Source organism: Salmo salar, chromosome 15 (genome assembly GCF_965601325.2).
Source record: "Salmo salar chromosome 15, fSalSal1, whole genome shotgun sequence".
NCBI classification, from domain to species: Eukaryota; Metazoa; Chordata; class Actinopteri; order Salmoniformes; family Salmonidae; genus Salmo; species Salmo salar.
In genome coordinates this window covers 41,323,690-41,338,634 of record NC_138305.1, presented here as the reverse complement: position 1 = coordinate 41,338,634, position 14,945 = coordinate 41,323,690, and the positions used below count along the sequence as shown (strand labels likewise).

General features: G+C 40.7%; 1 pseudogene; it reads left to right on the top strand.

Annotated features, from left to right (window-relative positions):
• The first annotated feature begins 6,424 nt into the window (after positions 1 to 6,424).
• The window catches only part of LOC106571518 (mediator of RNA polymerase II transcription subunit 23-like), a 42,523-nt pseudogene continuing 34,002 nt past the window's right edge, over positions 6,425 to 14,945 (top strand).

Here is a 14,945-nt window from a genome sequence, read left to right as displayed (position 1 = left end):
TGAACACGCATCTGTATGGTGAGAAAGCGCTCCGTAAGCCACGCCCCAGTGGGCAGAGCTAGGCATGTTGGACTGGGACACGTTTTCATTCTAAAACGTTGGGGGGAGGGGGCTGCTAAACTGACATGGATTTTTTTTTTAAAGATGGTCATACTATGGATCATTTAGCTATTTGATTTAGAATCAAAAGTATTACAAAATGAATTGATAAAATATTGATTTTGGCCTTTACTACTAAAGCCCATAGAAACGTATTGAATAATACAATCATAAATGGCAAAGTACAATAAATTAAAAATTAAAAATAAGAAACAAGGTTTAAACTAGGAGACATAAAAAAAAAATCCGGAAATATATATATTTATTATTTTATTTTACACATATTTAGCACCTTTTTGGGGGTAGGTTCAAAACTACCTTCAAACTTCCTTCGGTTTTTAAAACCGGTACCGGTGTTGTGCCGAAAGTCTGCCAGAACCCCCATTTCACTGATCTTAGTAGCAGAAAGCTTTTTTTATTTGTGTCCTTTAAGGTAACTGTCAATTATCATGTTAAGCTGCATTTCCTTTACATTTTTTATGGCAATTTGATTGTGGGGGAGGCACTAGTAATGTCTGCAGTTTTCGGTTTGGCTATTTGTTTCAAGTGTAGTCTACAAATACATCTCTTTGCCAAAAGTCATCTCTCCCATGTCTTATTCGACTAGTAGTTGTTCTGAAATGTTTATTGCTTGCCTATATTTTACTCCCTCCTCTATAACACACATTCATTCATTATTCATTTCGGTTGCCTATCCAGAAACTATTTGACTCTAGTGACAAAATGAAGGAATTTAGAAGGGGAGGGGGGGATTTCGGCAAGGCCATTTTCTTGCCTGACGAAATTCTCCCCCCATTCTAAATTCCTTCATTTTGTCACTAGAGTCAAATAGTTTCTGTGGCACACATCAGAGTCAAATACTTTCTATAGAACAAACTTCACTTTAGGATAGGCAACCGAAATGAATAATTAATGTATGTGTGTTATATTAAACATAGAGGAGGGATTGACAGCTTCCTTGAAGGACACAAATAAGAAATGCTTTCTGCTACTAAGATCAGTGAAATGTAGGCTAAACTGACAGAGTGAAGAGCAGAAATCTCAACTAGCAAGCAAGTCGCAGCAATGAAGAATTGAGTGTGTGCGCGTTCACCCAAAGGGAGGGAGAATTCTGGCAGGGGGGACATTTTCGGCACAACACCTGTTACCGTCAGACAAGTTCCCTGGGTTGAAGAGCAAAACGGAGAACACCATTGTGTTCGTAAGAGTCTCCCCTTTCCATAGGTTTTAATACGATAAACTATCTCATTTTACAATGGGTCCACCATGGTTCTGTGTAACCTAGTTATGATAATATAGGCTATTTGAGACCAATCTATTGCAGTTAATTTCGTCTTTGACCTAATAAGCCAAATATCTTTGAGTGTATTTGAGTAGTAAGCAGGTAAACAACAACGAGTCTAGACAGTTTGCAATAGAACATACCAGAGGGGGGCATTTTTTACTAGGCTACTTAAATTATTGGGAACATCTGGTTACCAGCAGTGTTCGGAATACATTGAGTTTATGACAAAACAGATCAGAGGACACCTTTTCACACAGAGATGTATTTATAGCAGTGAATATCATGTATTTTTAAGTAGCAGCCATATCAGGCAGGGAAACTAATTGTTCACATTTTGGTAGAACATTCAGATTTTACAGCTTGACGGTGGAGCCACTTTTGCATACCTGAATTGTTAGGATGTTCATGTGATCACAACAAAACTACTTATTGGGCTCAAATAGATATATAATTTTTCTTTTAAAAAATTGGCCTGGCTGAGAAAAGAAGATTCCGTTTTCTGCCTGAGTGTGGCGCCGTTTACAGCAATTTTCTGGATTATCTCGTGACCAGAACAAAACGACCTATTTTACTAGCTATTGAAATAAATGGTGTTTCTTTGAAGAGATGGGCCTGGATGACATTAACAGTTTTCTCACCTTATTCTCCTTGAGGTGATCCATGGTTGTTGGTTATTTACCAGGTAACAAGAAGTGAAAAATGAAACAAGGACTGAAGCAATAGACACCTTATTTTACATAACTAGAGATTTAAAAAAATGTTGTTTCTTTGAAAAGAAAGACAGGCCTGGCTGACATGAAAAATACATTAAAGGGAAAGGATCCACAGACACACAGGCTGATTATCTTCCTGCACATCTCTTTATTTACCATGCTGGCTGCCATGGTTAACACAAACGCAGGACATTGAATGCTACCCGAATTTACTCAGAAAAGTAGCATAAGTAGGCCTACAGTATCACAGCGAGGTCGAACAGGTGTGTGCTAGTTAGATTATCCAGGGTCCACAGCAACACTATTGATTATTCTCTACCTCCAGTGCATGCTCTCACTAACACTCATCTTATCTTTGTCTCCCCTTTCGGAGGGCCTGAGGCTCTAGAACCGTGACTGAGGACTCCCTGGCCTGACACCTCGACATGCCTGGCCCAATCCAAGCTGTCCACACTCTACCTGCTACCTGCCTGTTACCATGACGACTTTATGAAAAGCGATCTGACCATAGGGTCTTGAATGTATGCTTTTATACGGCCTGTATCTTTGTATTACAGCAGTCAAATAAAAAGTATTGCAAACTGGAAGTGTGACTTCTTTCCCTAAGGATTTCCTATGGCTGAGGTATTTTGTTAGTTATCAGGTATTCCATACCAAGGCTAGATGAGCCTGAATGGCAACAACACCAGACACAAATGCAATGCTAATTAATCTCATTGGTACATGACGGTTCAGTCTGTTGAATACTGCATCAATGAAAAGATGGATTTGTTGGCTGAATTAAGGTTTTATTAAAACTTCAAAAAGGTCACACACACAATAGAGTACGTTTATAAAATAAAGTAATTGACAGGAAAGTAATTTACAACATCAATTATTGTCACCGGCTCTCCCTTTATTTTGCTTAACTGGGGGAATGGGATGGAGAAATGGTTTACAGTAGGCAGGGTGGTGCACTATGTATTGGGAAAATGGTGCCATTTGGGAGACATTCCATCTGTTGATGAAGCCACCTAAAAATCAATGGCTGCATACCAATTATCCATCCCTCGCCTAATGGGTACCCAAGCATTGGATAGGTGTAAGCATTGGCTTGAGTTACTTTACGCCATTGTTAAATGGATATGCAGCCAAAGTTAATGGTCACACACCTTTGAATTATTAGTAAAAAAGGGTGTTATATAAACAAGCAAATAATTGACACAAGTTGTTACAGTAGTGGGTAAGACATTGGATCCAGAGCTGTATAAGTTAATTATGGATTTTAAAGTAACAGGCATGTAGAGGGGAGCCAGGTGGGATTGGGCCAGGCACGCCCAGCTGTCCTCAGTCACGGTCCAAGTGCCTCAGCCCCTCCGAAAAGAGATACAGAGAAAAATAAAAGTTAAGAGTTAGTGAGAGAATGGCTAAGACTATAGTACACACCACATGCACTGGAGTAGAGAATAATCAGTAGTGTTGCTGTGGACACTGGATAATCTGACTAACACACACACACCCGTTTGACCTCTATGTGTCACTGTAGGCCTGTTTATGTTACCCTGTCTGATTCAATTTGGGTAGCATTCAACCATGGCAGCCAGCATTGGAAATAAAGAGACATGCAGACAGATAATCAGTCTCTGTCTCTGTGGGTCCCATCCCCTTAATGTATTTTTCATTTCAGCCAGGCCTATGTTTTCAAAGAAATACCATTTCATTCAATCTCGAATTGAGAAAAATAAGTTGTTTTGTTCTGTTAACCAAATAATGAAGAAAATTGCGGTAAACAGCCCCACACTTAGACAGAAAGAGGAATGTACTTTTCTCAGCCAGGCCCATCTTTTCAAAGAAAACAATTGAATTCTATCTTTATTTGAGCAAAATAAGTAGTTGTGATCACAAGAAAATCCTAACAGAGATCAGGTAAAGAGCACCGCAGTCAGGCAGAAAATGTGCACTTAAATATGTGTAAAATAATATATATATATATATATATATATATATATATATATATATATATGATGACTTTAAAAAAAATCTCTCCTAGATTTAGGACAGACACTTCAAAAACTTGTTTCTTAAGATTAATTTCTTTATTTGATTGTCCTTTTTGCCATTTATGAATGTATTATTCAATGCATACAGTGGTCTCGAATATATTAGCATAACTAGGTTACACAGAACCAAGGCGGACGCATTGTAAAGATACTTATCATATTGAAACGTGTCCCAGTCCAACATGCCTACCTCTGCCCACTGGGGCGTGGCTTACAGAGCGCTCTTTGAAATAAGCGCTCTGTATCGTCGTATTCCACCGGATCGAGTTCTCTTCACACCGGTTGTAAAGCACACATTAACCCTACAATTATTGCCTAATTAAAGCACTGGTCTATTCTGACTGGGTAACACAGGTTATTTGATAACTTATGTGACATGATATATGATAATTAAATGTTTTTACAGAAGAATATACAAGATTTTGTAATAACTTTAGTTTTGTAGGGCACAATAACATTGACCCTTTGTCAGGCCCACAACATTCTTGAGACGGTAGTGCAGTCATTAATGTACTTGATTGCCTGATTGAAGACTGGTTTGACTGATCTGAATAATTAATCAGATTGTCAAAAGAGCACCAATGGCACCACTCGATTTGAAGCTCTTGATGTTTTACATTATTATGAATAAGTACGTTGAATTCATTTTAACTGGACGAGACATATTAAATGTAGCGGTCTCAGTCATATTTCCATTTCAGATATGCCACTGATCTCATTGAACCGTAGATCATATTTTTTTTATATTAGATGAAATTACTGTACAGATGTGGAACAATTTAGTTTTGATTGTGCCACATCGGTTTGTTTTTAAGGCTGTACAAACGTCCAGTTAACTGTTTAATTGAACTACAGATGATGACAGTTCTAGAGTTGTTATACAAATATTTGCCTTAGCAAAGACAGTACAGTTTAGAAACTCCGTGGCCGTTGCATCCAAAGGCAATCCATGCTATGTGAATGGAGCAAAGTGCTTTTGCGATTTCTGAAATGATTTCGTAATGTTACTTTTCATCGTTGAAACATGGCGATTTCATGGAAACCCAGCTTCAGAGCATATTTAAGCAATAAAGAACGCGGGGATGTGTTATATGGCCGATATACCACGGCTAAGGGCTGTTCTTAGGCACGACGCATCGCAGAGTATATTTTTTCCATTACATTTACTTTTGATAATTAAGTATTAAAACCAAATGATTTAAACTTTTACTAAAGTAGTATTTTTCTGGGTGACACTTTTACTTGAGTCATTTTCTATGAAGGTATCTTAACTTTTACTCAAGGATGACAATTGGGTAGTTCTTCCAACACTGTTCCATAGTCTGAGTTACTCCTTGGCTAATGAACAACACGCCATAGATTTGTCAACTAACCTGGGGTGCATTCATTACGCCGATTCGTTTTGCAACAGAAACCGTTAACTCCAAATGCTCTTCAAGGTGATGTAGGGCGGCAGGTAGCCTAGCTGTTAGACCAGTAACCGAAACATCTCTGGTTCAAATACCCGAGCCGACACCGTGAAAAATATGTTGATTTGCCCTTGAGCAAAGCACTTAACCCTAATTTGCTCCAGGGGCAAAGCACAGTAATACTATGACTGACCCTGTAAAACATCACATTTCACTGCACCCATCTGGTATCTGTGACAATACAACATTTTTATTTAGTTTTTATTTGATAAAACTTGTTCTTAAACGGAAGTTGTAGTTCATTTTAAATTGTATGGTTTCTGCAGTTGCCATTCTAATCTGAATAGTCTGCAAATTGCCTACACATCAGACAGGTTTAGACATTTTTGCAAATGTATTAAAAATACAAGTGCATGCATATTAATTACTTTGAAATTACTTTGGCAATTATTTGATCGCAAAAGTGACCAATCTGGTGATATAGTCCATCTTCTCTGGGATCAGGGCTTTCTTTGGCAGTGGTGTAGTTTTCATGTCATGCTGTTTTTTGTGTGTGTGTTCTGTTCTAACCAACTTTTCTGAGACTCCCATTTGGGCCAAGTGACTTTAGTGATGTTGGTGTGAGACAGTGTTTGGGGTGAGAGGGAAGGGAACTAGAATGAAGCAGTCAATGAGGCCAGTCAAGCGCCACCTTTTTTTAAATGAACAATATTTCTGAATCCACTATTGGCTGATCTCACTTGTTTTGGTGAAGTGCAGGTCAGTGTTGGAACACCCCACCCAAAGTCAAGCGAATTCCCTGTATTGACATTAACTGAATTTTACACCCTTCTCTGACCTCTGGCATCGCTCTCTCTGGGCCCTCCCCCCTCACATCCGGTAATCGAGGACCAGCTGGTGTACGCCATTGAGCGCTCTGAGATGTAGGAGCAGTTTTATGACGGCGGCACCAGCTAGCTCCTGTGGCAGCACCTCCCCAGCCAGCTTATTTTCTTTGTGCTCTTCCAGTTCGCAGCTTCCCACACATGGTGCTCTCGCTTCACCAGAAGGTGGGATGGTGTTGATTGGAACAGAAACACACTTGTAGATGTGGACACAGTCAATTGTCCTATTATCTTTAACACTTGTTCTTGCTTAATTTTTACCATTAGCGGATGAATAAGCACTTCTGTTCCACACAGTTAGTGTGTGAGACAGAGACCGTAAGACAGACCGTGTCTAAAATGTCTGTCTTGTGTGTGTTGCTCCTCAGCTGGCCGGCCGAGGCCTGATCAAAGGCAGAGACCACCTGATATGGGTCCTGCTCCAGTTAATCTCTGGCAGCATCCAGAAGAACGCCCAGGCAGACTTCCTCCCTGTCATGAAGCTGTTCGACCTGCTCTACCCAGAGAAAGAGGTGTGTGTGTGACAATGACTGAATATATGAATGGACAAAGCCATGGGTCACGTGACTACATCCATTCCTATGTGACTCAATAGCGCATTGAAGCCAAATAAAGTTGGTTAAGATTAAGATGGCAGCCTCCCGAGTGGTGCAGCGGTCTAAGGCACTGCATCGCAGTGCTTGAGGCATCACTACAGACCCTGGTTCGATGTGTCACAGCCGGCCGTGACCGGGAGACCCATGAGGCGGCGCACAATTGTCCCAGCGTCGTCCGGGTTAGGGGAGGGTTTGGCCGGCCGGGATTTCCTTGTCCCGTTGTCCTCTAGGAACTCCTTGTGGTGGGCCGGGCGCCTGCAAGCTGACTTCTGTCGCCAGCTGGACGGTGTTTCCTCCAACACATTGGTGCGACTGACTTCCGCGTTAAGCATGCAGTGACTTGGCAGGGTTATGTTTTGGAGGACACAAGGCTCTCGACCTTTGCCTCTCCGAGTCCTTAGGGGAGTTGCAGCAATGGGACAAGACTGTTGTCTTGTCCAACTACCAATTGGGGAGAAAAAGGAGAAAAAGTACCCAAAAAATTTATAAAATATTATTAAGATGGTGTGTCATGGAGACATAACATAGCAGTTTGAGCTACTCCAGGAAGTGACGTTGCAGGCTAGCTCGGTGCTGCCCCCTCTCATTGAGTAACTCGAGTTGAAGGCCGACCGGGGTACTGTAGGCTGCTAAATTGTCCTTATTTCTTGTGTGTGTGATTTATAAAATTATCGGTTCAAGGTCATACATCTGGTGTATTGGAATCAATTATTTTCTTGAAAAAAATATTTTTGACACACAAAGATTGCAATTTTTCCATTCCTAATAATGGGGGATCCTGTTTTCTGCAAACCAGGCCTGTAGTACCACGGGTGGCCTTGAACTTCCGTGGCTTCAATGAGAAGGGCCAGTCATTCTCCCCTGGTATGTGTATGTCTACCGGTGTAGAGGTTAGCATGCTCACTGTATCTAGAGGGGAGATCATGGAGTAGGACTATACAGTAGCATTGCCCCCTGTGTATCTGTGTGGTAGCTCAAGTAAGAAGTGACTGTGCTGCCATCAGAGCTCTGAGGGCCTGTTATTTCAGTTTCCTCCATCTGTCTGAGCAGCCCTGCAGGAACCAGGATCCTCCACTTTGAGCCTAACTACATCTGGAGCTGCTGTATCCAAGGGAACGCAATTAAGGCATCTGCAGCCCCATCTCCATCAATTAACTGCCAGCCAAATCTTGCATTAGCATGTAAATACTGAATCTGTGTACTAACGCTGCACTAACACACACACCATGGTTGACTCGTACAGCTTAGCCCGGAGCTAAGTGGTTATTTATTAGCTTTTGACCAATGATGATACAGCAAATTGTGAACGGATGAGTAACGTGTTTCAATGAGATAATAATGCATTATAATAGTCCGGTTCTAAAGCTATTTACTTGGTGTCTACTTTGTTTACAAGATATTGTTATGAATTGAGGATTTATTGAAGACGATTTATTTAAGGTTTTATTGGGATTGCTAAAGACATTGTGATGTGTGTATTTCTACAGTGCATCCCGGTGCCGGACATCAGCAAGCCCCAGTCGACCCACGCCAGATCCGCATTTCCCACTCCCTCAAGCTGCACCATGAGTAAGAGACTGTCTCCTCCACCTTATAGAACAATAGGCCCTTAATACCAGCTCTTATCTGTCATGCTGTCTACTAGAAAGCTCAGATGGATACACTTACATGTAAGGTGTCCACATGCTTCCCATCCGAATCAGTTCAGAACAGTTCATGCATATACATTATGATGACATTTTGGTCTTCGGCAAGGGTTTTTCCAGCTGTTAGTGCACACACAAAGAAATCTCAAGACAACTCGAAGTCGGTAGTCTGTAGCCGAAGTCTACGCCCCTTCGTTGGTGATTGGTCAACAGAATGGATTCTTCAATTAAGTGTTTGTTGTCATTCAGCGAGAGATGAATCGTTTTCATATACAATTTGTCACTTGAGAAATACTGCAATAAACATCTTAATGTAAAATTGTGCGATTAAGATCGGCAAAACGTCAAAATTAATGACAGATTTCTTGATTAATTCTGACTATTTTGAGGAAGTATGCTGGCTATGGCGTCTCAAGATGGACAAACAGTACTATTGCCACATTTTGTTATTGTTTTTCAAGTTAAAGTTTTTTTAAAGGGAGTATGCGAGCACACTCGCTCGGTAGGCACCAGCTGAACCGAAGCATGCAGAAAGAAGGCTTTAGGCAGTCAGTCTAAAAGTATTACAGTGGTCACCAACATGCAGTGTTACTCTCAGATGCATGATTTTTGATCCCTTGAGTTTGAGATAAAAGCAACATCTCAAATCTGGGATTCAATTGCATTTAAACGACTTGCCTCATATTGAACTCTACCTGTCCTTGTGTGTTTAGGTTTCTCCAGCAGAGTCTGAGGAACAAGTCCCTGGGGATGATGGATTATAAGACCGCCTTGCTGTGTAATGCCTACTCCACTAACTCAGAGTGCCTCACTCTGCCCATGGACATGCTGGTGGAGACTATCTATCTATGGCAACGGCAGCATGCGCATAACCTTACCTGGCACCAACTGTACCGCATCAGCCTCCGTCACACCACTACCCATGAATCTCCTGGACTCTCTCACTGTCCACGCCAGGATGAGGTGAGCTATACTTACCATTGAGATAGATACAGATACCATATATTTCTATTGTCCCTACAACCACTACTACTGTTCTGCTCACAGGATAATACAGCAACATCAACAGTAATGATTAATTTACACTGAACAAAAATAAACACAGCATGTAAAGTGTTAGTCCAATGTTTCATGAGCTGAAATAGAAGATCCCACAGATGTTCCACAAAAAAAGCATATTTCTCAAAAATGTTGTGCACAGATTTTCTCCTTTGCCAAGATAATCCATCCACCTGACTGGTGTGGCATATCAAGAACCTGATTAAACAGCACGATCATTACACAGGTGTGCCTGGTGCTGGGGACAATGAAAGGACACTAAAATGTGCAGTTTTGTCACACAACACAATGCCACAGATGTCTCAAGTTTTGAGGGAGTGTGCAATTGGCATGCTGACTGCAGGAATGTCCACTAGAGCTGTTTCCATAAGCCGCCTCCGACGTCGTTTTAGAGAATTTGACAGTAGGTTCAACTGCAGACCATTTGTAACCAGGCCAGTCCAGGACCTCCACATCGGGCTTCTTCACCTGCGGGATTGTCTGAGACCAGCCACCCGGACAGCTGAGGAAACTGTGGGTTTGCACAACCAAAGAATTTCTGCATAAACTGTTAGAAACCGTCTCAGGGAAGCTCATCTGCGTGACCATTGTCCTCACCAGGGTATTGACCTGACTGCAGTTCGGCGTCGTAACGTCATACTTCATTTACAAAAATATAAACGCAACATGTAAAGTGTTGGTCCCATGTTTCTTGAGCTGAAATAAAATATACCAGAAATGTTCCGTACGCACAAATTTGTTTACATCCCCGTTAGTGAGCATTTCTCCTTTGAGATGAATATCTGTATTCCCAATCATGTGAAATCCATAGATTAGGGCCTAATGAATTTATTTAAATTCACTGATTTCCTTACATGAACTGTAACTCAGTGAAATTGTTGAAATTGTTGCATGTTGCGTTTATTTGTGGTCAGTGTAGTTAGAGCTCTTAATAGGGGTTATTGAAGTAAAAATAGAATATCCTCAGCATACGAGAGGCTTACAGGAAGACTTGAGGATGCGTCCTATGATGTTTTAAATTAAGTAAAAAAACACCCTGCTTGAAATACTGTGGTAAAAATACTCATTTGGATCTTTGTCGTGTTTTTTTTAATGACATGCCATGTCAATTTATTCCCATTAATACTGCCCTATTTAAAACGGAATGAGTTTTAAATAATGAGTTTATATTTAAACATAACATTTATACGTTGTCGTCATCTCACCTCACTCAGTTCAGTGTGTATGAAATTACATTTCTCTGTGATACATCACAAAAAACAGATGAGCATGTTGAAGCGAGACGTCTTCCTCCCTCTCTTGTTGATCATGGTTGTATTTTCCCTGCTGTTAGTTGCCATTTAGAACTGAGGATAGAAGGTGGTGGTGGTGATGAGTTTAAACAACATATATCGATTTCAACCTAAAAGCTATTTTTACAGAGATGAGTTCTTTAAGTCATGAAAAAATATGCTCTGGCGGCTTTGCAGAGGATTCAGTGCTTATTGATTTTACAATAAAAAGCCATCTGCAATTTCTAAGCCAATAATGCCTCGAACATTCAGCTGTTTTCTGCAAATACCAACACTTGCATATGCGGTATTCTGACAGTTTAGTGATCAAAGCCTATTAAAAAAGGTAAGCGAAAACTCAATATAAAAATAAAATCAGACTAAATGTCCCGTCTAATTTCACTCTAGCCTCATCAACAGCATTGCCACGCGGGTGATCAAGTTTGCCCTGGCCCCAGTCCTGGTGGAGAACTACAGCAGACTGCTGGTCTACATGGAGATAGAGTCCCTGGGCATCAAGGCATTCATCAGTAAGTCCTGGGCTGTGTTCAGCAGGGCACAGCGTTGTGGAACGTTCAAATAAAACATTATGTTGAACAAACATGCCTTTCACTGTAGAAAAAGAAGTCACGTCAGATATAGCGCGGACATTTGGGTCTGCTATGTTCCAAATCAAATTAAGCTTAATTTATACAGCACATTTCAGACATGGAATGCAACGCAATTTGCTTTACAGGAAAAATATAACAAAACAATGAAAATAAAAGCTGAAATATTTACCACACCACAAACCTAAGATACAAAACAAAAGAATGACAAACTGAATAACTAAAAACCATCCTAGGGAAAAGCAAAGCTAAAAATATGTTTTAAGATCATGATAAATATGTCCACAGTCCAAAAAGTTAGACTTTTGACTCATCTGTCCATAGAACATTCTTCGAAGAGTCTTCCAGGTGCTTTTTGACAAACTTGCGTCAACATTTTAGACGAGATTGGTTTTCGCCAGACATAATGGGACCTAACACTGCATTCCACAGCAAGAACCTCACACCAATGGTCAAGCATGGTGGTGGTAATGTGATGGTTTGGGGACACTTTGCTGCCTCGGACCTGGAAGACTTGTCTTAATAGAAGGAACCATGAATTCTACTCTGTATCAGAGAATTCTACAGGAGAATGTCAGGCCATCCGTCTATGAGCTGAAGCTGAAGCACAGCTAGGTCATGCAGCAAGACAATGATCCAAAACACACAATCAAATCTACATGAAAATGGTTAAAAAGCAACACATTTGAAGTTTTGGAATGGCCTAGTTAAAGTCCAGACCTTATCCCATTTGAGATGTTGTGGCAAGACTTGAAAGAGCAGTTCATGCTATAAAACCCACAAATGTTGCTGAGCTAAAGCAGTTCTGCATGCAAGAGTGGGCCAAAATTCCTCCACAGTGATGTGAGAGACTGATCAACAGCTACAGGAAGCATTTGGTCGCAGTCATTGCAGCTGAATGTGGCACCACTAGTCATTGAGTATAAGGGGGCAATTACTTTTTCACACAGGGGAATTGGGTGTTGCATAACTTTATTTTATTTATTTAAGTATACATTTATTTTGTTATTTGTTATCTCAGGTTCCCTTTATCTAATATTAGGTTTTGGTTGAAGATCTGATAACGTAGAGAAAATCAGTAAGGGGGCAAATATTTTCTCACTGCATTTGGAAAGTATTCAGACCCCTTTACTTTTTCTACATTTTGTTACGTTACAGGCTTATTGTTTTTCCTCCTCAATCCACACACAATACCCCATAATGACAAGCAAAAACAGGTTTTAAAAAATATGAGTATTCAAGTATTCAGACCCTTTACTCTGTACTTTGTTGAAGCACCTTTGGCAGCGATTACAGCATCGAGTCTTCTTGGGTATGACACTACCAGTTTGGCACACCTGTATTTGGGGTGTTTCTCCCATTCTTCTCTGCAGATCCTCTCAAGCTCTGTCAGGTTGGATAGGGAGCGTTGCTGCATAGCTACTTTCAGGTCTCTCCAGAGATGTTTGATAGGGTTCAAGTCCGGGCTCTGGCTGGGCCACTCAAGGACATTCAGAGACTTGTTCCGAAGACGCTCATGTGTTGTCTTGGCTGTGTGCTTAGGGTCATTGTCCTTTTGGAAGGTGAACCTTCGCCCAAGTCTGAGGTCCTGAGTACACTGGAGCAGGTTCATCAAAGATCTCTCTGTACTTTTCTCTGTTCATCTTTGCCTCGATCCTGACTAGTTTCACTGTCCCTGCCGCTGAAAAACATCTCCACAGCCTGATGCTGCCACCACCGTGCTTCACCATAGGGATGGTGCCAGGATTCCAACAGATGTGACGCTTGGCATTCAGGCCAAATAGTTCAATCTTGGTTTCATCAGACCAGAGAATCTTGTTTCGCATAGTCTGACAGTCCTTTAGGTTCCCTTTGGCAAACTCCAAGCGGACTGTCATGTGCCTTTTACTGAGGAGTGGCTTCTGTCTGACCACTCTACCATAAAGGCCTGATTGGTGGAGTGCTACAGAGATGGGAGAACCTTCCAGAAGGAAAACCATCTCTACAGAGGAACTCTACAGCTCTGTCACTGTTTGAATGATGTCTGTGAGTATAACAGAACTCATATGGCAGGCAAAAACCTGAGAAAAATCCAACCAGGAAGTGGGAAATCTGATGCTTGTAGTCTTTTCAAGTCATTGCCTATCTAACACACAGTGACTTAGGGTTCATTTTGCACTTCCTAAGGCTTCCACTAGATGTCAACAGTCTTTAGAAACTTGTTTCAGGCTTTTGCAGTGAACAGAGAGCGAACAAGATGGCCGGGAAGTTGGTGACTCAGAAAATGACATGAGTTCATTGGCGCGCATTCACCTGATGAGGTAGCTGTGTTCCATAACGTTTTTCAAGACATTGGAATCGTCCAGTTGGAATATTATTGAAGTTTTAGTTTAAAAAGGCCCTAAATATTGATGCTATACAACGTTTGACATGTTTCTACGAACGTAAATAGAACTTTCTTGACTTTCGTCGTGAAATTTTCAGCGCACCTACATTTGGAGTAGCTTACTGAACGCGCAAACAACAAACGAGGTATTTGGACATAAATTATGGACTTTATCGAACAAAACAACATTTATTGTGGACCTGGGATTCCTGGAAGTGCCTTCTGATGAAGATCATCAAAGGTAAGTGAATATTTATAATGCTATTTATGATTTTAGATGACTCCAAAATGGCGGGTATCTGTATTGCCTGATGTATTTTTCTGAGCGCCGTACTCAGATTATTGCAAAGTGTGCTTTCCCCGTGAAGCTTTTTTAAAAATCTGTCACAGCGGTTGCATTAAGGAGATGTTTATCTACAATTCTTTGAAAAACAGTTTAATATTTTATCAACGTTTATGATGAGTATTTTTGTAAATTGTTGTGCTGATTCACCGGCAGTTTTGGAGGCAAAATATTTTCTGAACATCACGCGCCAATGTAAAATGTTTTTTTTATATATAAATATCAACTTTATCGAACAAAACATACATGTATTGTGTAACATTGAGTCCTAGGAGTGTCATCTGATGAAGATCGTCAAAGGTTAGTGCTTAATTTTAGCTGTATTTCTGGTTTTTGTGACCCCTCTCCTGCTTGGAAAATGGCTGTGTGGTTTTTCTTGTGTTGGCACTGTCCTAACATAATCTAACATTATGTTTTCGCCGTAAAGCCTTTTTGAAATCGGACAATGTGGTTGGATTAACCTGTTTAGGATAGGGGGCAGTATTTTCACGGCCGGATAAAAAATGTACCCGATTTAATCTGGTTATTACTCCTGCCCAGAAACTAGAATATGCATATAATTGTTGGATTTGGATAGAAAACACCCTAAAGTTTCTAAAACTGTTTGAATGGTGTCTGTGAGTATAAC